This window comes from Argiope bruennichi, chromosome 2, assembly GCF_947563725.1.
Source record: "Argiope bruennichi chromosome 2, qqArgBrue1.1, whole genome shotgun sequence".
Lineage (NCBI taxonomy): Eukaryota > Metazoa > Arthropoda > Arachnida > Araneae > Araneidae > Argiope > Argiope bruennichi.
Window position 1 is genome coordinate 109,159,530 of NC_079152.1, and position 21,499 is coordinate 109,181,028.

The 21,499-nt window shown below is 29.4% G+C and overlaps 1 protein-coding gene across 2 annotated transcripts in view; it reads right to left on the reverse strand.

Annotated features, from left to right (window-relative positions):
* The window catches only part of LOC129961882 (RYamide receptor-like), a 327,448-nt gene that overhangs the window by 294,794 nt on the left and 11,155 nt on the right, over positions 1-21,499 (reverse strand). The window contains exon 1 of one of the 2 annotated variants that reach the window (XM_056075500.1): positions 12,283-12,424. The exons of the other annotated variant lie outside the window; for it this stretch is intronic. The gene's annotated coding sequence lies outside the window, so the exon portion shown is untranslated. Of the gene's footprint in view, positions 1-12,282; positions 12,425-21,499 lie in introns of those variants that run through there. 2 annotated transcript variants of the gene reach the window in all.

Below are 21,499 nucleotides of genomic sequence, written 5' to 3' on the forward strand. Positions count from 1 at the left end.
TAATATTTTTTTATAGAAACCAAGCATTAACAAGACAGAATGTTTTATGGTTTAAAAATTTTCTGTTTTGAAAGTATCCACCTATTTCTTCCACAGGAAAGCTTATGAAACCTGTTATCTATTGTTCCTAGGTATTCTAGAAAATAGTGAAACAACATGTAACCAGGATATATAGCAATATATGCTCTTTCCGTACACAGATGTTTCGAAAGACGTGACATGACAAGGAGGAAATGAATTTTTCCACTGTACTTTTTTAGATGTCTGAAAGTTATTTGAAGGCCGATCGATCGGCCTTTAGGACAGTAGAACGTAAAATATGCATACCAGGCTTGGACATTTTAAATACATGCATTTTTCTACTACTATTTCGAATTTGCGGCAAGTATAATGTTGAAAAATTACATTTTCTTCTTTCAAATCGATGTTCTAACTGTCTAAACAAAATACTAAATTTTCAACTTTATATCTAATCAATTAGGACTGAAGCGAGAAAATGAGCAAGACGCTACCTCCAAAATATTATCTTTTTAACCCTCTCATTCTTAAGATAATTTTATAATATATATTTTATAATATGATAAATATATAAGACAAAACTTTTTCTTTCAAAGATATGAAAGGAACAATCATATTTGACGAAAGAGAGGGAAAGAAATTTCACATTGATAAGAAGGCGTCTAGGGTACCCGTTGTAGTTTCTTTAAACGAACGTTTGATACCTTTTAGCATTTATAGAATTATAAATAGTTTTTTTTGTGCTTAGCAGAGAAAATGATGGTTCGATGAATTATGTACGTTTACCGTGAATGCGATTTCAGAAACATATCAAATATTCTTTTAAAGTAATCAGAGATAGTACGAGTAGTATATATTAAAAGAAACACGCACACACAAGTGGTTTTTTTTTAGTGATGAATATTTTTATTATTTAAAAAAATCATTAAAGATTACAAAACAAAAAACAAATTATCATACAATATAATCATAGAACATATTCTTATTGGAGAAATAACATTCTGAATTTATCTTGTCTATTCGAATTACTATTTTCATGGCTGCATCAAACACATTTATTTCAATAAGCAATTGTATCCTATTATTTCTAAAATAAGTTAGACTCCCACACACTACTTATGTTATTTAATCGTATTTGGAATTTCGGTCGCCTGGAAGAGCAATAAATTGATTTCGCATTCCTTATATTCCATAGAGTTCTATAAAAATGAGACTTTTGTACGAACTATGATAGAAAGAAAATAAATTTGGATATATATTGGAACATAGGAAAGACTGAAATTGGTTTCAAATTAATATCTAAATCCATAGAATTAATGAAGTGTTTGAATGATACATATTTAACCTCTAAGCTTTATTCATAAGTGATAACGATTCATATCTGTAACGATATTATTTTATGAGGAAATTCTTTTTGTCTCATAAATTAATTCGTTACTGAAATACTTGTTAACAAATTTTGATTGGTAGTCAAAGAATTAAATAAGTATTTGTAAAATTCTTTTAAATAAAAAACAGGAATGGAAGGGGAAACAACTCTATATTCTGAGCAAATTCAAAGAGTATATTTACAATGACATATTGTGAGTGATACCACAAAGATATTCTATCAGATATAGATTGCCAAGGTAATTTTTATGACTTAGCAAATATTCCTATTTAATTGCAGTAAGTAGTGCGTAGTTAAAACTTTACGTAACCAAACTAAATTGAAAATTTTTTTAAGTAATTTTTGGCAACTTAAGTCATGTCAGGACTTAGATCCTGTTAGGATTATATCATTATTATGATATAATCCTATATAAATTATATGTAGTTTATAACATATTATAAAGGGTTCCTCAAAATTAATGCAAGATTTGAATTTGCCACCAGTCGTACATTAAAGTGTTGGAAACCCTATTAAAGAAAACCAAATGACAGTTGATAGTTTAGGGTTAGTAACAATAGAGTGTTATTTGATAGACTCACGTGTTAACGCAAAATTTTGATTAAATAAAAAAAGCAACAGTTTTTTTTCTTTAAATTGCTATATTTTTATTGAATCGTAAAGACTCGGGTCAGAGTTATGTATAGATTAACACATTGGGCAAATGGTCTCCAAGGCTTTGATGGCCCATACGCACACTTTTGTCAAAATTTTCCATGGCCATTTTGCATAAATGTGGATGCATATCGTTAATGCAGCGTTGAATTTCTTCCTTCGATGCACGCGTGCTTGTGGGCTTGTTGGCATAGACTTTTGACTTCAAATTAGCCCGTAAAAAGAAATCCAATAGTTTTAAATAACACTATCTAGGGGCCCAGTTCTCAAATTTTCGAACATTGATCACCAAATTTTCATTATTTTTGAAATATTGTTTAACAATGAAAACAAGTTGTTCCATAGTGTTGTGTTTCATTTTTACTAACACTAAACTATCAGCTATCAAACAGTTTGTTTATAGGTTTGCCAACATTTTACTGCACGAATGTTTACAAATTCAAATCTTGCGTTAATTTTGGTACACCCTTTATATACAACATATGCGTTAATTTTGGTACACCCTTTATATACAACATATGCGTTAATTTTGGTACACCCTTTATATACAACATATGCGTTAATTTTGGTACACCCTTTATATACAACATATAGTGATTCTACTTTTTAGTATCCTATATGTAGATTTCTACTTTTTAGTGATTCTAGATTTTACTTAAAGATAACATTCTCACATTCTTTACTATTTATGCATTTTTTTGTTAAAAATTACATATTTGCCATTTTAGTGATATAATTTATTCATCCAGTTTAAATTTATCACCACTCACAATTTTTTTAGACAACTGTAAGAGTTCAATGAATTATTTCTTGTTCTTCAACTGACGTGCGTATGGATAACAGAAAATAGGGAAACAATTGGAAAAATATTTTAAATAAGAATAATATTTATAATTAGACGCCATTATTTTTGGGGACAAAATATTATATTACCATTAGACATTCTATTAGAAAGCAAATTGATTCTTGTTTCCCTAATCACTTACTAAAGTTAACAATTTTTAACTTTCTCGTATACGTAGTACGAAGAAAATTCGAACTCGTGATTTTGACGAATCTCCACTTTTCAGACCTCCCTGGATTCGAAAAGCACAATTTTAGAAAATGTCCGTCTGTCTGCCGGTTTATGACAAAGATAACACAAAAATGTTTTGGGCTGGACGGTTGAAATTTAGTAAATGGTCTTTAAACCACCTTCACAAGTTCCTTTCGAATTTTGAGTAAACTCTGTGACGAAGTAGTCCGTATGTCTGGCTGTTCGAATATAAGTAAACAGGATAATTACAAAAGGAATAGAGCTGAACAGATAAGATTCGATTCACAAATTTAATATTGATAGTGTAAACACCTGTCAAATTTTGAAACAAATCCAACAAAAGGTGGACTGTAATCGATCTTTACTTTCAGAAGTATGTAAACATGATAACTGGAAAACGAAATTAATGAAATATATCAAGTTTGTTATGGAATTTTGTGATTAAAATCGCTGTTTTCTGTCAGAGTTTTGTTGAGAAAAACGTGTCTAAACAAGTTCGATTTTTGAATTTTATTAACACATGTCAGGAATTGATCGCCAAACAACTCAGCAAGGATCACACGATAGATTCAATAAAAATGCTAAATGTATGACAGAACTTAATATTTCCTAACTATTGTACGTCAGTGCCATGTTCTCTGGTTTGACAAGTTTATTAGGGAATGCGCGAGAATGTTTTGCAGAGACCATTTCGTTTCCAAATTCATTCAGATGCATTTACAGTCAATGACTCTTCAAAGACTTTTAGTCGTCAGTTCCCGTTTATATGGCCTATGAAATAATTTCATATTGTTTTCCCAGATTATAATAATTGAAAAATAATCTTCAAAATTTTCAGTATTCTTATGTTATATACACTCTTTCATTTGAATATATGAAAGTTTTGTATTTATGATTTTAACAAGTCTTACAAAAATGGTTCCATTTATATATATATATACATATATGTAACATTTCGAATCCTGTCGGCTAAATAATATGTAAAGATTATTTTTGGTTGAAGCAGAAGGCAGGTTTGAAGACATAGATGAGACGTTGTATTTTTAATTTCGTTTTATTGTATTTTTAATATCCATCCAGGAAATCATAATTATTAACAAGAAGACGCAGCGCTGTACAAAAGCAGGAGTAAGAAAGAAGCGAAAAAGGGAAGAACAAATGAGCACTAGTCTTATATAACATAGGATTTCTGGCCAAGTGCCAATTTAATACCTGTGGTGGCCTTTGACACCTTTGCAAGGGCAACGGGAAGTATCACTTTAATTTGAAACGTACTTCTGATGGCGCATTAGTTTTACAAAGGGATTAATTAAACCGAAAATGGAATTGGATCACAAAATAAGAGAACATTTTAGAATGAAGTTACGATGGGTTAAATTAAGATAAAGATTTGGAAATTAATTTGGATTAAATTATGAGTTTAAAATATCATTATATTGGGTTGGCAACTAAGTAATTGCGTATTTCACTTATAGATGGCTTCAGTTGAATTTTTAGGTTTGCAGACGTAGTACAAATATAAAACACATTTTGTTATTTGATAGTTGGCAATTCAGCTGTCAATCAGTAAAAAAAAGTTTTTTGATCGGTTGCGTAGTTTTCGTTTGGCGTTCGTTGAAAAATGGAAAATCAAAAGGAACATTTTCGTCATATTTTGCTTTTTTATTTCCGCAAGGGGAAAAACGCATCGCAAGTTCATAAAAAGTTATGTGCTGTTTATGGTGAAGAAGCCTTAAAAGAACGGCAGTGTCAAAATTGGTTTGCCAAATTTCGTTCTGGTGATTTTTCACTCAAAGATGAAAAACGCTCTGGTCGTCCAGTTGAAGTTGATGACGACCTAATCAAAGAAATAATCGATTCGGATCGTCACGGTACAACACGTGAGATTGCAGAGAAGCTTCATGTATCACATACATGCATTGAAAATCACTTAAAACAACTTAGCTATGTTCAAAAACTCGATACATGGGTTCCTCACGAACTGAAAGAAAGGCATTTAACGCAACGCATTAACAGCTGCTATTTGCTAAAGAAACGTAATGAAAATGATCCATTTTTAAAACGACTGATAACTGGCGATGAAAAATGGGTTGTTTACAACAATATCAAGCGGAAAAGATCGTGGAGCAGGCCAGGTGAACCAACTCAAACAACATCAAAAGCTGATATTCATCAAAGAAGGTTTTGTTATCAGTTTGGTGGGATTCCAAAGGAATTGTCTACTTTGAACTCTTACCACCCAACCAAACGATCAATTCTGATGTCTGCATTGAACAACTAACGAAATTAAACAATGCAGTTGAAGAAAAGTGGCACGAATTGACAAATCGAAACGGTGTTGTATTCCATCATGACAATGCAAGGCCACACACATCTTTGGTCACTCGGCAAAAATTATTGGAGCTTGGTTGGGATGTTTTGCCACATCCACCATATAGTCCTGACCTTGCACCATCTGATTACTTTTTGCTTCGATCTTTACAAAACACCTTGAATGGTAAACATTTCAATAATGATGATGATGCCAAATCGTACCTGATTCAGTTTTTTGCTAATAAAAACCAGAAGTTTTATGAACGTGGGATTATGATGCTGCCTGAAAGATGGCAAAAGGTCATTGATCAAAATGGGCAATACATTACAGAATAAAGTTATTTAGTTCCATGAAAAAAATTTTTTTGATTTTCTAAAAAAAATCCGCAATTACTTAGTTGCCAACCCAATATATATATATATATATATATATATATATATATATATATATATATATATATATATATATATATATATATATATATATATATATATATATATATATATATATATATATATATATATATATATATATATATATATAAGCCCCTAAAGTACTCAAAATGAAAATTTGTAAATTTTGAGGTGTCAGATATAAATTTCGATGTTCTTGAAGTTTCTGGTTCCATGGATCGCGCTTTAACGCGTTTAACCGTGACGCAGCTTTAGGCTCACAAAGAAGTATAGTTTCTTCAGGAATATTTTTTCAGGAATGAGTTGCCCACATTCGGGAGTTGTTCAAGAGATCCACAATTTCCTTTTTGAGGGAAGAAGGAAATTACTTTTTTCTTTGGATGATAAACTAGCGGAATTCTCTGATTATAAAAACCTCTAGGTTTTTAGAAATGGTAGGATTAAATGCAAATTCTTTTATAGATATTCACATTTCGTTCAAATTTTGATGTAAATCAACAGTTTTTTCTACGATTTTGGTGTGATACATGTTTCGAATTTCATTCATCAAACTGCTACTATGACATAAATTTATAAATTTAGTTTTAAAATATAAATTTATAGTAACTCGCGAATAGAGGATATTCATTAAAATATATCGGCGAAGTTGTGTTGCAGTTTTCGCGCATAGATTTATCTTCTTTCTTTCAAACTACTTCGGTATTGTTTTGATGTCACTAACATCACAGCTGTCACAGAATTCAATTGTTATATTTTATGAACCCAATTCATCTATCGCGCGTGTGGCTTCATGCTATTGAAATCGTGGCATTGTCGTCAGTCAGGGTTTTAATCATTTTTTGCTTTCTGATATACGAAGTTTAGAGGAAGCATTGTAGAGTCAAAAAATTCGAACTCCCGATTTCGATGAATCTCCACGTTTCAGATTTCCCTGAGTCTAAAAATACATTTTTGGCATTATATCCAATAATCTGTAAATATAATACCACCAAAACGATTTAAAATTTTAGGTAGATGGATGAAATGTGGCATACGGATTTCAAAGCAAAGTTGTATATACCTGCTAAATTTCAATGAAAACCATTCAAAGGAAGTTTATTTAGTTGGTTGTTCAAATACAAGTGAATTTGACACCCTCCAAAAGTAAAGAGCTGAACAAATAAAACTTTCGAACTTTCATTATCTGAAATATAGAATCTTATCAAATTTTGGACCAAATCTGATAAAGTGGTGATCGTCTGTTTTACTGTACATTCACACGCATTCAAACGCAATGATTTAATTCAATGAAATTTGGCGCAATAACTTCTCTTCTGTATCAAATTGTAATTTTATATGATCAACAAAAAGGCTTTCAAAATATCAATTAGATCAAAGAAAAATATTCACTTTATGCCAAAGATCTATATTTCATAACTATTATTCGCTAATACCACGCAAGGTATTTGCTGCTACCCATGACCCATAACTTTATGCAGTGGGAGGGGAGAACGATAAGATCTTAATTGAAGAGAATGCGAGAATGTTTCAGAAAGACTGTCCCACTGGTTTTATAATAGACCACTTCAAGACGGTTCAAAGACTATTGGAGAAGAGATGCTTTATCAACTGATCATAAATCAAACCAATCCGATTTTTTTTTTCTCCATAAAACTAGATAATTCGAAGTGAGGGCATTTGAACATCGATAGATTTCTTTCTTCAAAACTCATAAAAGATTGGGCTAGACGACGGTGGGATTGGGCTAGAATTAACAGCAAAACCGAAAATTGAAAAGTAGGGAGAAGCGAAAAAATATTTTTAAAAAAATGTAAAGTTCTAACAAAAATCAAATGTTGTATTTGAATGCCATCAATACAAATTTTTTTAAATTTTAAATTCGCGTTAAATTCCTAATGCTTAGGAAAAACTGCCAAAAAATTACCTAATTACCTTATTAAAATTATGTAAATTACTGCTTCTCGATTTCTAATAGTTATTAAGAGGTTCATTTTGGTTCCCCGATAGAAAAGAAAATTATATGTAAAAATAACGTTACATTTCGCACAAAAAAAAAATCTAAAAACCTGATTGTCTATTTCATTTTAGAAATAAATAGCACTGAGGTATATTAAATTGCAAAAGATCACCTTTCTAGATATGTTTGAATCTGAAGGTGCTTTTTTTATACTTTTGCTGAATCAAGCATTATAATTATTGCTGCGCCATATCACAAATGTTGCTGTTCCTTGTTATAAATGGAAGATAAAATGATAACCATATCATTTCATCTTCCATTTATATCATTTGCATTTGACACTCCATTACCGGATGCATACGCATACGTGACCGACATATCGCTCATCAGTGTCAAGAATCTTGCTAACATGCTTCTCAGTCTTTATTTTTCAATATATTTAATTCCTATTTTTGTTTTGGGGAAAACAATAATATCTTATCGCTCATAAAATTACATTTTATTATATACTTTTGTTTATTTATTATTTTATATATTTTATATTTATATACCTTTGTTTATTTGTTTATTTATTTATTTACACTTTGATAACCATGATTTGGTCCAACACTTGTCCCATAGTTCGTTTTTTAAGAGAATAACTACATATATTTAATGGAGCATAAGAATATAAAATCTCTGATTTTCTCTGAAGTTTGAACATCCTTCGCTAATGCGCGGATTCAAAATGGAGCATAAGGTTTTTAAACTTATTTTCTGTTATCATGCATCCAAAAGATGATCCTATTAGAAATCAAAAGTCGTAACAAGCAAATTTTATAGTATAACTAAATTTTATTGGTTTAAAAAAAAATTTTTTTTTCAAATTCTAGGCTATTTGTTTGCGCTTTTGATTTCTAATAGGATCATCTTTTGGATGCATGATAACAGAAAATAAGTTTAAAAACCTTATGCTCCATTTTGAATCCGCGCATTAGCGAAGGATGTTCAAACTTCAGAGAAAATCAGAGATTTTATATTCTTATGCTCCATTAAATATATGTAGTTATTCTCTTAAACAACGAACTATGGGACAAGTGTTGGACCAAATCATGGTTATCAAAGTGTAAATAAATAAATAAACAAATAAACAAAGGTATATAAATATAAAATATATAAAATAATAAATAAACAAAAGTATATAATAAAATGTAATTTTATGAGCGATAAGATATATATCTTTTTTTTTGTTGTTGATTAGCATTAAAAACACAACTTTTGAGTTTATTTAGGATTTGATAATCGAAGAAAAACCCTTTTCTTTGTTCCATCCTGTTTAACCACAAAAAGGAAAAAAGGAAATGCAATACCTTCCTCATAAAAATAATGATATCTAAAATTATGACTCTTATTCGAAGTATTTTTTTTAAACTAGTTCTCTATTTTCTGTTATCTATTCGCACATCAGGGGAAACAAAATTCGCTTAAGAATAACAAATACTTCATAACTTTTATAATTATCAGCATAATATCAGAAACTACACTTATATTTTTCTAAACAATTATTTTGATATAACTGCGGAATCAATTATATCATACCTTTCTTATGTGATACATATAATGGTCTAAATTTAATTTTGAAATCCAATTCGAATCTTGAAAATTTAAACTTAATTAATTTTACTGTTAGAATAATCTTGTTCAGAAAGCTATTTGAGACGAAGAACGGTAGATTGCTGAATAAAATAGTCAGTAAATGAACAAATGCTCTCCCAACTTCTACACCAAACTATAAGACATATATCCTGCAGGAGTAAATGAACAAATGCTCTCCCAACTTCTACACCAAACTATAAGACATATATCCTGCAGGAGTAAATGAACGAATGCTCCCCCGACCCGTACACCAAGCCATAATACATATATCCTGCAGGAGTAAATGAACAATTGCTCTCCCAACTTCTACACCAAACTATAAGACATATATCCTGCAGGAGTAAATGAACAAATGCTCCCCCGACTTCTACACCAAACCATAATACATATATCCTGCAGGAGTAAATGAACAAATGCTCTCCCAACTTCTACACCAAACGATAAAACATATATCCTGCAGGAGTAAATGAACAAATGCTCTCCCGACTTCTACACCAAACTATAAGACATATATCCTGCAGGAGTAAATGAACAAATGCTCTCCCAACTTCTACACCAAACGATAAAACATATACCCTGCAGGAGTAAATGAACAAATGCTCTCCCGACTTCTACACCAAACCATAATACATATATCCTGCACGAGTAAATGAACAAATGCTCTCCCAACTTCTACACCAAACGATAAAACATATATCCTGCAGGAGTAAATGAACAAATGCTCTCCCGACTTCTACACCAAACTATAAGACATACATCCTGCAGGAGTGAAAGTGAAGACGAATATGCTTCTAAATGCTAATCGAACTGCATAGGCAATCGTTAACAATAACGTATACACTTTGTTATTTGATTATAACATTCAGTGACTTGATTTATAAAATTAATGTAATATAGAGTTGAATGTTTTTTTAAATATATTACGTTGTTTTTTTTTTTTTTTTTTGACTGATTTAAATGACATCATAGAGAATTTGTTAGAATTTAAACAAAATCAAATATTAGATAACAGATGAAAAAAATTATGTAAAAGTAAGAAAAAAAACCCCACTTAATTTAAAGACTTAATTACAACCATTATACATTTACCATCTTTTACGCATTGTCATTTTTATGTTTTACATTAAAATACTACGGCTATAATAACCTAATTTTAAATTAAAATAAAAAATTACATGAATAATTATTTTGACGCTTACATTTTTTAGCTTCACTTTACCTAATGATTTTTGGATGAAAAAAAAATTAATTGTTATCAAAACGATTTTTTCATCCTTATTATAAAATATTGAATAAACTACGATTATGAATCGCGAATAATTTACACAGTTTGTTTAAAAATTCTTTTATATATTTATTAAACTCTACTTAATTCTCTTTTATTCTTAATACTCGGTTTAAAAAATATTTTTCGTTCTATGGTTATAAACTCCGACAACTGTCGCCTTTTAAATTTAAGATAGTTCAAATATGATTAAATGAGATTTTAAAGCCTTTATAATTTATATTTAAAATTCAGAATGTTTAGTTTGGAAACTGTTGAGGTATTTATTATCAGTTATGGAATTATCTAAAAAAATGAGTTTGATTTATTGATATTTTCGTCCAAAGGATATTGAATAAACGCTTGAATGTTGGTTACAATATTTCTTAATAAAACCAAAACTGAATTAGCACCGAAACAATAATGATGACGCTTACATATTAGATTTAATACAATATATAAAAAAACTAGTCATAACTGAAACGTTTAAACGGTGCTGTTGATAGTTTTCGATTACTGGCTGTTGCTCTAAAATCATATTTCTCTATCTATAAAGACAAAAAAACCAAGTCCTTATTTTTCACCTATTTGACAGCATAACCTGAATTAAATATATTCACAATATATAAATAATGATTAATCTTATATTTTTTTCAAAATTTAATTTAAAAATTTAAAATAACGAAATTTGCGAATGAAAATAAGCTCAACAGTTTTCCATCTTTAAATATAAGATTAAACTTGGACGGGTTCATTTTTACTTGGTATAAAAATAAATAATTTTTTCCTTCTAATCTACGATATATTATGATATCGAAAAAATGCATTGAAAATTTAAGGAAATTTCCATTTATATTTGATGAAATTACTTTAGACAAATTAAAATTCTTTTTCCGTCTTTAATTTTTTTTTTTATGATAATGATAATTATCACAAAAAATTGTTAAAATAATGATAAAAGTTATTGAAAATAAATATGCAATTGAAATTTAAAAAAATAAGTAGCTTTCTATCCAATGCAATAAAAGGTTAAAATTACAAACACACATAAAATCAGTCACAAAAACAGCTAACTACAAGATGAATTTTATTTTAAAATTTTATCTCCATATTTTTTCTTCCGATAAATAAATTTTCAAAACTGACTTATATTACCAAATATTTTTAGAAATAACCTATATAAATAAGCCTGACCTATATTAAGTACTGAAAATAAATAATGAATAATGAAATACATTTTTAAACATATATAAAAAAAAGTGGGTTTCAAAAGTCTAGAATAATTTAGTAAGTACAGACGAGAGTTATGTATGTTAATATCATTGCAATGATTCAGAGAAAAATAACTTTTGGCTTAAAAAAAAAAAAAAACTTCTTTCTTTCCACCACCTGTTCCTGTATTTTATCAAAAACGAAGATAAACGCGGAATAAATATTCATATTTTTCCACTCAGTATCATTTGATAACAGAAAAATACCGATACACAACAGACTCACTGAAAGAAAAAAAATCCAAGAAAACTAATCTTATTATTTTTTCTAGGCAACAAGTTTTCTGACAAAATTCAATAAAATTTCTATGATAGAAAAATAAAACATACCTTTACTATGAAGAATCACCGAAACTGGAAATTAAAACAGTTTTCTTCTCACACCCGTCCCAAGACGGGGAACTGTTCTACAGTTTCTGAGTGCACGCACACTAACAGTTAGAGAGGCGCTCCTTTTTGAGTTCCGTTCAGTGTCGCGCTAACTTTCCGACTGCGTGGCGCGCACCCGACTCCGAGATATGGGACCCAATGCCCGAGCGCCACTCCGGGGAGACATCAACAAATTGCGCGACGCTCTTCCTATTCTCGAGACCACCCTCTGTGAACTGTGATTTCTCTCTCTCTCTCTCTCTTTTTTTTTCTGTCTAAAAGGAAGTGAGAAATTTCGTAGCATCAATAGGAAAAAATTTGTTCTTGTTGCTCTTAATTGAAAGTAAGTATAGTGTTCCACGGGTTTGATTTTTCAGGACCTGCGCGAATTCGGCCACTCATCTTGAGTTTTAATAGATCTAGATATATTTAGAAAAAAATAACTTATTTGGAAAAATGTTAATTTTTTTCCTGCTCTCCGAATCTATGTATTTTATGGAATTAAAACTAATTAAATTATTAACTAAATTAAACTAATAAAATTATTAACTAAATTAAACTAATTAAATTATTAAAACTAAGCAATGTACAAACATTTACTTTAACTCTTCGATTACTAATGGATATATGAGGTGCTTGCATTTGATCACTTTTTCAATTTTAAGAGGCATTTATTGAGAAAAATTGGTAAATATAAATCAATCAGAATATTTTCCATCATTTTCTATAACTTTTTTCCCATCTTCGTCCAATAAGTCGTGTAAATGATTGTCTCCGAATTGTTTTTGTTCTCCAGGTCGTGCTTTGTCATTGACATCGAAATCGTTGAAACCAATTGGGATATGATGGTGCAGCATCACCATAAGTTTCTAAAAGTTTCTGATGAGCTTCGGCAGCAAATTTCTTCAAATCAAACAAAACAGAGCAATGAATGTCGTAAAAGCAATTTGGAGCGTCCCATGATTGTGGTATTTATATACTGAATAACTCAATAATACTATGGCCGCGGTGGTCTGGTGGTAAGGTCTCGGAACCGGAGGGTTTCAGGTTCGAGACCCGATTCCACCGAAGAACCGTCGTGTAAGGGGGTCTGTTGCACGTTAAATCCGTCATGACCAAACGTCCTCCTGCTGGTGTGGTGTGGTGTGGAGAGGGGGGCGCCAGCTCAGGTGTCGTCCTCGTCATCTGACCGCGGTTCAAAATTACGAGGTCCGTCTCAAAATAGCCCTAGTGTTACTTCAAACGGGACGTTAATATAACTAAACTAAACTAACTCAGTAATACTAAATAAAAAACTTTCAAAATGGTAACAATAAAGTAATAGTAAATTGTAAAACTCAAAACCATTGTCATTTATATAGATACTTCGTATATTACCAAAGGATGTCACTGATTAAAATACACGCAAGCACCAAATATAAATCACAATCATATTTTTAAATTATTTAATGTATTTTTTTATGAATAGTATTTATTTTTCTATGATAGTATTATGTCACAATCTCTGATTTCAAAGAAAAAAAAATTAAGCAAAGAATCCATCTTATTTTCACTAAAAAAGGAAAGTAAAAGATTTTTTGAACCAACAGGAGTGGTCTTTTCGAAACGTTCTCGTATACTCTCTAATTGATATCTAATCCCTGCCACCTTCCCGCATAAATTGAGAATCTTGGCTATGTAAGACAGTGAATACTTTGCATAGCATTGGGATAACATTAATTATGAAGCATAGATACTTGGCGTGAATTGTTTACTGAATTTATCATGCGATTATGTATTTTTGACGCCTTTTCCTCAACCGATTGACACGGAACTGCCGATGCAGTCACAAGGTCACGCCCCGAATTTCATTGGTTTAAGACATTGCGTTTAAGAGTGGATACTTTTACAAGTGTGTGAACGAAAAAATGTTAACTCTTATCAGATTTGGTTCAATATCTGTAAGAATCTACCTTTTTGGTACTAAATTTGTATACATTTTATCTTGTTTATTACGTTTGGAAGATATCCAGTTCACTTGTATTTTAACAGCAAGACACAATTTTCCTTTGAATGCCATTTAATGAAATAAAAATTCAAATAAGTTGAATATAAATAGAAATCTACAAATTCAGTTTAGTTCATGCACCAAATTTCATCCCTGTATCTCCAAGCATTTTTGAACTATCTTGTTCAGAGATAAACAGAAAAAGGAATTCAGGAAGATTTCAAACTTGGGATTCATCAAAGTCTGAAATTTTGATGAATATAGTATTTTCTCTTTACTTCATATACGAAAAATAACAAATACTTTTAAATATTTAGTTGATATTGAGATTTGAGTGACTTAAAAGTTCCGAAAAATTCTAACATATATTACCATTCTGCATCTATATTACGAAAGTTTATTCAGTAATTAACAATAAATTATGTAGGACAAATATTTTTAAGAAGGGTGTGGAGGAGATGAGATAGACATATTTATTAACTCTGCCACTGGCTTGGATGATCTAGATTTTGAGTCTCTAATGTGAGGTTAATTTACATGTGTAATGAGCAAAATGTCCTTATTCTAGTATACAGTATAGATTTCAAAACTTGAATATCATTTCACATTTCTGTTCTTTATGTAAAAGAAAAATGAAAAAATAAATCTGATATTTTAAGTCAAATACAGGGTTTTAAATTTTAATAAAGGCTTTATGTTAAGAAGAAACACGAAATAGAATCTGAGCATGGTTAGATTATTTGTTTAGTAATTTATGCTACTTAACGAATATTTTAAAGCCCATGAAACAGAATTTTCCACACTATCCCCAGACAAATGCTCATATATCGTTCCGTAGCAACATGATTACGAATTACCTTCGCTAATATATATGTTCAAAGAGATTGTCTAAAGCTAAAAAATGCTGACTTTTTTTTAGCTTACTGTTTATTACGAATGCAGTAGAAGATAAGAAAATGGATAGAAATAATATATGAAAATTTCTGCAACTTCTTAATAATCTGATAAATTAGTTAAAATAAGCATGGCCAACTTCTTGATAGCCAAGTAATTTTATCAAATTATATGTTTGAAATTAGCTATTAATTTAATTGCTAATGAATTGCCTTAAATGGTTTTGATGTTATAAGATTTAGGAGACTGGAATGGCTGAAAGTTTTATCCAGCCAATTTTTAAATGAATTATTATCATTAATAAATAATGTATAATAATCTTTAAATATTAATGTATTTAAGATATAAATATGAAGTAATATTATTTTTTATAATCAGTGAAGAGTCAATTCTAACATTTATAAAAACAACATTATGAAAAAAATAAAAATTGAAATTAATAAATAAAATAATTTTTCAACAGATATTTTTTTAACATGAATAGAAAAATCGGTTCATTCGAAAAAGAATTTTGCATAATTACTTATTTTATTTATTTATTAATATCACGTAGCACAATCACATATTTTTGAATATATGAGATGCCTTCTTAAGTTTTCTATACTTTAAATTAAAATGCAATAATCTAATTTCAGATGACATTTATCCAATCGTAAATATTAAAACTCTTAAAACTAGATGTATCGGAACTTATCATAATGATATACCTGTGTAAAAGCATGTGAAGTTAACACTCATAAATATTATTTAACATTTAGAGAACAGTTATGATTTTGAAATATTTATCTTCGAATCAAAAACTCCACCAGAGTGGTTTCAATAACTACTGCAATTAGGTGGTCTGTGAATATTGAAAACAAATATAACAGGACCAATGGCTCTCCTACTAGAAACTGAGTAATACTTTTGGAAATGGCTTTTCTTTTAAAATTTCTGGACTCTTTCCCCTGATATTGCTTGCATTTCATATATAATATATTCTAATTGTGAATTAACTATTAAATAAGCTTTCATTTAATATTTTGTGGTTTTTCAATTTGTATTTTTTTCATTTGTATTTATTTAGTTTTTGTATTCTATTTGCTTATTCCTCATTTAATTCGAATGAATAATTATTGTACAGTTCTTGCTTAATTTCTAAGCCAAGAATTGCCATTAGAGCTATCAGTGTTTATAGAAAGCTCAAATGTGAAGTCTTTGATTTTTTTTTGCGTCAATCTTAACTTATAATAATGAGGAAAATAGGAGCGTGCGTGTGTGTGTGTGTGTGTGCGTGCATACCAAGCAACTCATTTGGTCACTCGGAAAACTAAATTTTTTTTGAAACCATTATTTATGAAATGCAATTCTGTATTCAATATTAACTTGATGTTATAATTTGCCATGGGATAGGAGGAAAATTTCCATGTACATGAAGTTTTTCAGTTTCGCATTGGCAAAGCATGATGCAACCAAGCATTTCTTAAATAACGGCACTAACATTTAAATAACATCAGTTTTATACTAAAATTTTGTTGCAACCATCAGACATTATGAAAACTTCTTGCATAATTTGACAAGTCTATTCGAAAAAGAAAAAGTTGTATTTAGTTAAAGGCAAAAATTAATTATTTACTACACGCGACTGACAAGATAAAACAGAGATGAATGTAATCAGTTAATTTATTATTCTATTCTCGGTACACGTCTTTGCTCACAATAAAATAATAAATACCAGAAGAAGCATTCGTCTTAAACTAATGGACAAGTTTATATGAAACGTGTTCCGAACAATACAATAGAAATGTTCATAATTTTTTAGGTATGTCCGATTAAATGTATTTTCTTGTGACATTATTAGTAATCGTGATTTGAATGCAGACAAATAAATGTGTTTAAATATATCAAAATATGTTTCAATTAAATAATATGAATACATTTGTTGCACACTTAAGGAAAGAAAAGAGCAAGAAATATATGGTCCCAAAAGAAGGGAAAAAATCTTTAGGCCATCTTTCTATACAAACCAGAAAGACATGGTTTTGTCCTGAAAATGAACAAATGAGTTTGAATATATACAACATTAAATATGATTTTGTAATATGATTATACATTTACCAACTTGTTATTATAAAAATTTTCTAAGTTTTAATAATATTACCAATGTGAAATCGACCGATTAAACGAATTTTTGAAAGCTAGTTCGTTCAACTAAAGCTCCAGATTCGTCCAACGTTCTCACCTCACTGACACATCTGAATTAATATGGTGATCAACCCAAAAGTTAGCCGTATTTACTCTTTTGTAAAATTTGCGGTGAAATGCTATTTTGATGAACATTTACAGTAAAACTTCTGGCATTTATCTATATCGTGAGGCGTTCAAGCCGCAATTTCAATTTGTTTGATAATCAGCCATTTACATGTCTTATCAGCCGGAAGTAGAGTTCGAATTGAACGTGAGTACAGTGATTCATTTTTACGGGCGTGCGTGAGCTGAAAGGTGTAATTACATTAAAATGTATCTACTTTACTTTCTTGCATGAAGTATATCGTGAAAATCAATGTTACCTCAAGTCATCGCGAGAGGGTGCAACATATTTGAGAACAGATCACAAGATATTGAGGACGCTGAGCACGAGGAAAGTTTTGGTTGAATGAGATAAGTCTGATCTTCTGAGATCTCTGCTAGCGTGAATGACGTTGCACGGGATTTCTTCGCGGATGGCATAAAAAAGTTTTTGCCATCTCTCTAAATATTTAAATAAATGATGTAATTTCATCAAAACAGATATTTTACAGGGAACTTCAGGATACAAATAATAAAAGCATTGTAAAATTTCAATCCCGATTTGTTTTTTTATTAATGTTTTGTAACAAATTTCACCATTGACTCTCGTTTTGTCTTTAAAATTTTATACTGTTTAAAGTTAACATTTGCTGTTTATTATTTCGCAATTTTCGAGTTTTTATAGAATGTGTTTTGTAGAATGAAATAACGTGTTTCTATAAATAATTTTCAAACTAAGAAATTATCATCATATATTATGGAATTTCTAATGAAAAAATGTTTCACTCTTATTCCATAACATGACAAAATGGTTATTAACACACCTCCAAATCATTATTTGAAATAGTATCTTTTAATCTATAAGTTGAGGAATTGATTAAATTTAATTGGAAAATTTTGGAAGAGATCTAACGTCGTTAAACTCGATTTTTTAAATCAATGTTAATATTAAATAATATAAATAATATTTATGGAGTTGTTATTTATTAATTATTATTGAATAGATTTTCATTGATCATGCCAAGTTATTGTAGAACACTCATGAAACACCATAGCTATTTAAATTCAACACAGGAAATAATTTTGACAAAACGTTAATCCCCTAGATTTTCAACGGTGCAGTTAATTCCTGTATTTTTAAGTAAGATAATTTCCATAAATATAAGTATTTCCATAATACATTATAATTGCTGAAGCAGTATTTAATTTTATTGTTAAGAAATTGCAGGTTTGCTGCCATATTTTCTCTCACTTTAAGGAAATAAACCTATTACCAATTTTAAAAAAATGTAAAAAATTGCATATGATCAATAATTTATAAATCCAAAAAAAGGGGAAGGACATAATTCGGTTTCTTAACATGTTACTTTAAAACGTGGTATTTTAAAAATTATTTTGTTGCTTTAAAATGTGCATATTAGAACTTTGTATCAAGGAATATATGTTGTATTTATTCAAGCCAAATTATCGATACAATTTTATATACTTATTTATTTATATTTTATATTTTTATGCAAGTATTAGTCCCTTAATACAATCTTATTTTATTCGCAAACACATTTTAGAAATTTAAATTTAAAAAGGAATATCGCTTGATCACACAGGAGCTGAAAAGAATTAAATAAGTAAAATTCCAAATTCAATATTTGATTCAAATCTTTATAAACTTTTGCTTTAGAAACTTTGCTAGTTTCAGGTTAACTGTATAAACCTCATCAATATATATTAATACACAAACATCGTAAGATGCACGATAGAATCGACTGTCTGTAAAACCGTAAATTGAAGGGATTTCAAATATACAAACGCTCAATGGATACATACTTATTCACATAAAATACAATGATACCCAGCCATCTATTTCTGTCAATAACAGCATCGAATCAAGTTCTGTGATAGCAGTTCTCGTTAGCTACTTCCATTCCATGAAAGGAATTACCATAGAATAGGAATCTTTGTCCACGCATCTCTGTCGAGAAGAAATCGAAGTGTTAAACCAGAATTATGTGGCAACCAATTGAAATAATATCTCTCTCTCTGGGGCAAAATTGGATCTTTATAAATACTTTAGAAAATTTATAGAGCATCTGTAAGTACATCCGAAATTGTATGTAAAAGATTTGAAAACATTATGATTTAAAATTAAAATACGTCTTATATAATAACAAGCGCTGAAATCATCTTTTCTTTATACTGCTCTGTCTCTATTGATAATAAAGATGAATGTGTGAGTGCCTGCGTTGGGGTTTTGCAGACCAGATTATTTAATCCACAGCTAATAAATTTATCATATATATATACTTTGGAGGATGGAACTAGACAAATAGATGCGATTTTATTTGCAATTGTAGTTAGAATTTTAATTAATTAAAAATTAATATGAATTTTGATGTCATTTCGCGAAAATTTGTAACAATATTATTGCACAAAAATTTTACACGGTTTGGAAGTTGTTCACAAAATTATCTTTATAATGATAAAGCATGGAAATTTATTTTAGCCAGTTTTTAAAAATACTTCTTGGTCTAATTTCCAACGAGCAATATATTACATTGTTGTCCTGAAATTTAAACCGCTTTCAAAATTTTATCAAATATTTAATAATGTGATTTTCTTTCGTGTTATAAGCTAAACCAAGAAGGATTGTGAGTAACATGTGTGTAGCTTTCAAGACGAATAAAGAAAGCAGTAATAATACTACAAAAATCAGTTGATAGATGAATTAAACATTTATGAAGCTTGTCTCTATTAGAAAAATCCATATGCACAATGAAAAGAGCATGTGCACATTAATATGTGATGATTTAGAGAAATCATATATATGAAAGCATATCTAAGCGATTTAACTGGAATAAAATATAGTGAAACAGAGGAATATTTATCACACACAAGTCGAAATGCTTTGGTACATAATCGTGGCCTTGTGTTGATCATATTATTTGAAAATCATACTAAAATTGTTAAAGAAACTGGAAATCTATTAAAAAATGACAATCATAAAATTAAATTTTGCCCTTAAAACTTATCATTTATATACTAAAAAAAATAAATAATTAAGAATAATCATTTCCTGAAACATTATAATTCTTGTTTGGGAATTATATACCAGGTTAACAATGGAATTATTTGCCAGGATATTTTGTTAAAGACGAAATAAATTGTAACATTTTTTTAATTTTTTTAGATGCATTATTTTTAAAAAAACTGTACTCTTCGAGTCTTATTGTATGTTTTTAATGCAAAATGAAATCAGTTTTAAATTGAAACTTGTTTCCACTTTTTCACTGGCGTCTAGTTTACAGAAAATGTGATGCTTCTCAAGCACGTTTATATTTTGTTAATTTTTTTTTCAGTTTTCAGATATTTAGATGTTATTCTCACATTTTGATAAAAGTTATATACCATCGGCTTAAAATAACATTTGATTAGCTCATTATCGGAATATTTTTTTTTTTTTTGCAGAAAATAACATCATTAAAGATTAAAATTTGTACCATCAATGGTAAATTGTTTAAAGGCATAGTGATGACATTTGTGAAGTCATAACGACATCACAAATGTGACGACATACATTAACACTTGTCCAGGATAAAATTTGTACACATTGCGGATCAACTCGCTGCATTCAAAATGGCATTTAACTGATAAAACAGCAAATTTTTATCGACATTATGGAAACTTACTTATTTAATATTGCCCAATATTTGTCTTATCTTTGCTGACTTAATAATAAACTGCGGGCTGTTAGGTGCTCTAGCTGTTGGATGCTTTTAAAAGGCCATATTTAGTAAAAAATTCATTACCATTCATCGGCATATTCAAATAACTCGCTGCTAATAAGCAAATAACTCACTTTTTTAAATTTAAAATAATTTGTGAAATTTATATTTAAAATAATGATAAGATATTTTAATGGTTTCACGCTTGGACTTTGGTTGTATTTTATTAAACTGTCAAATTTTATTTAAATATATTCCAGATTCAAAACTTATGTCTTTATGCCATTCATTTCATCCTACAGAGATAATC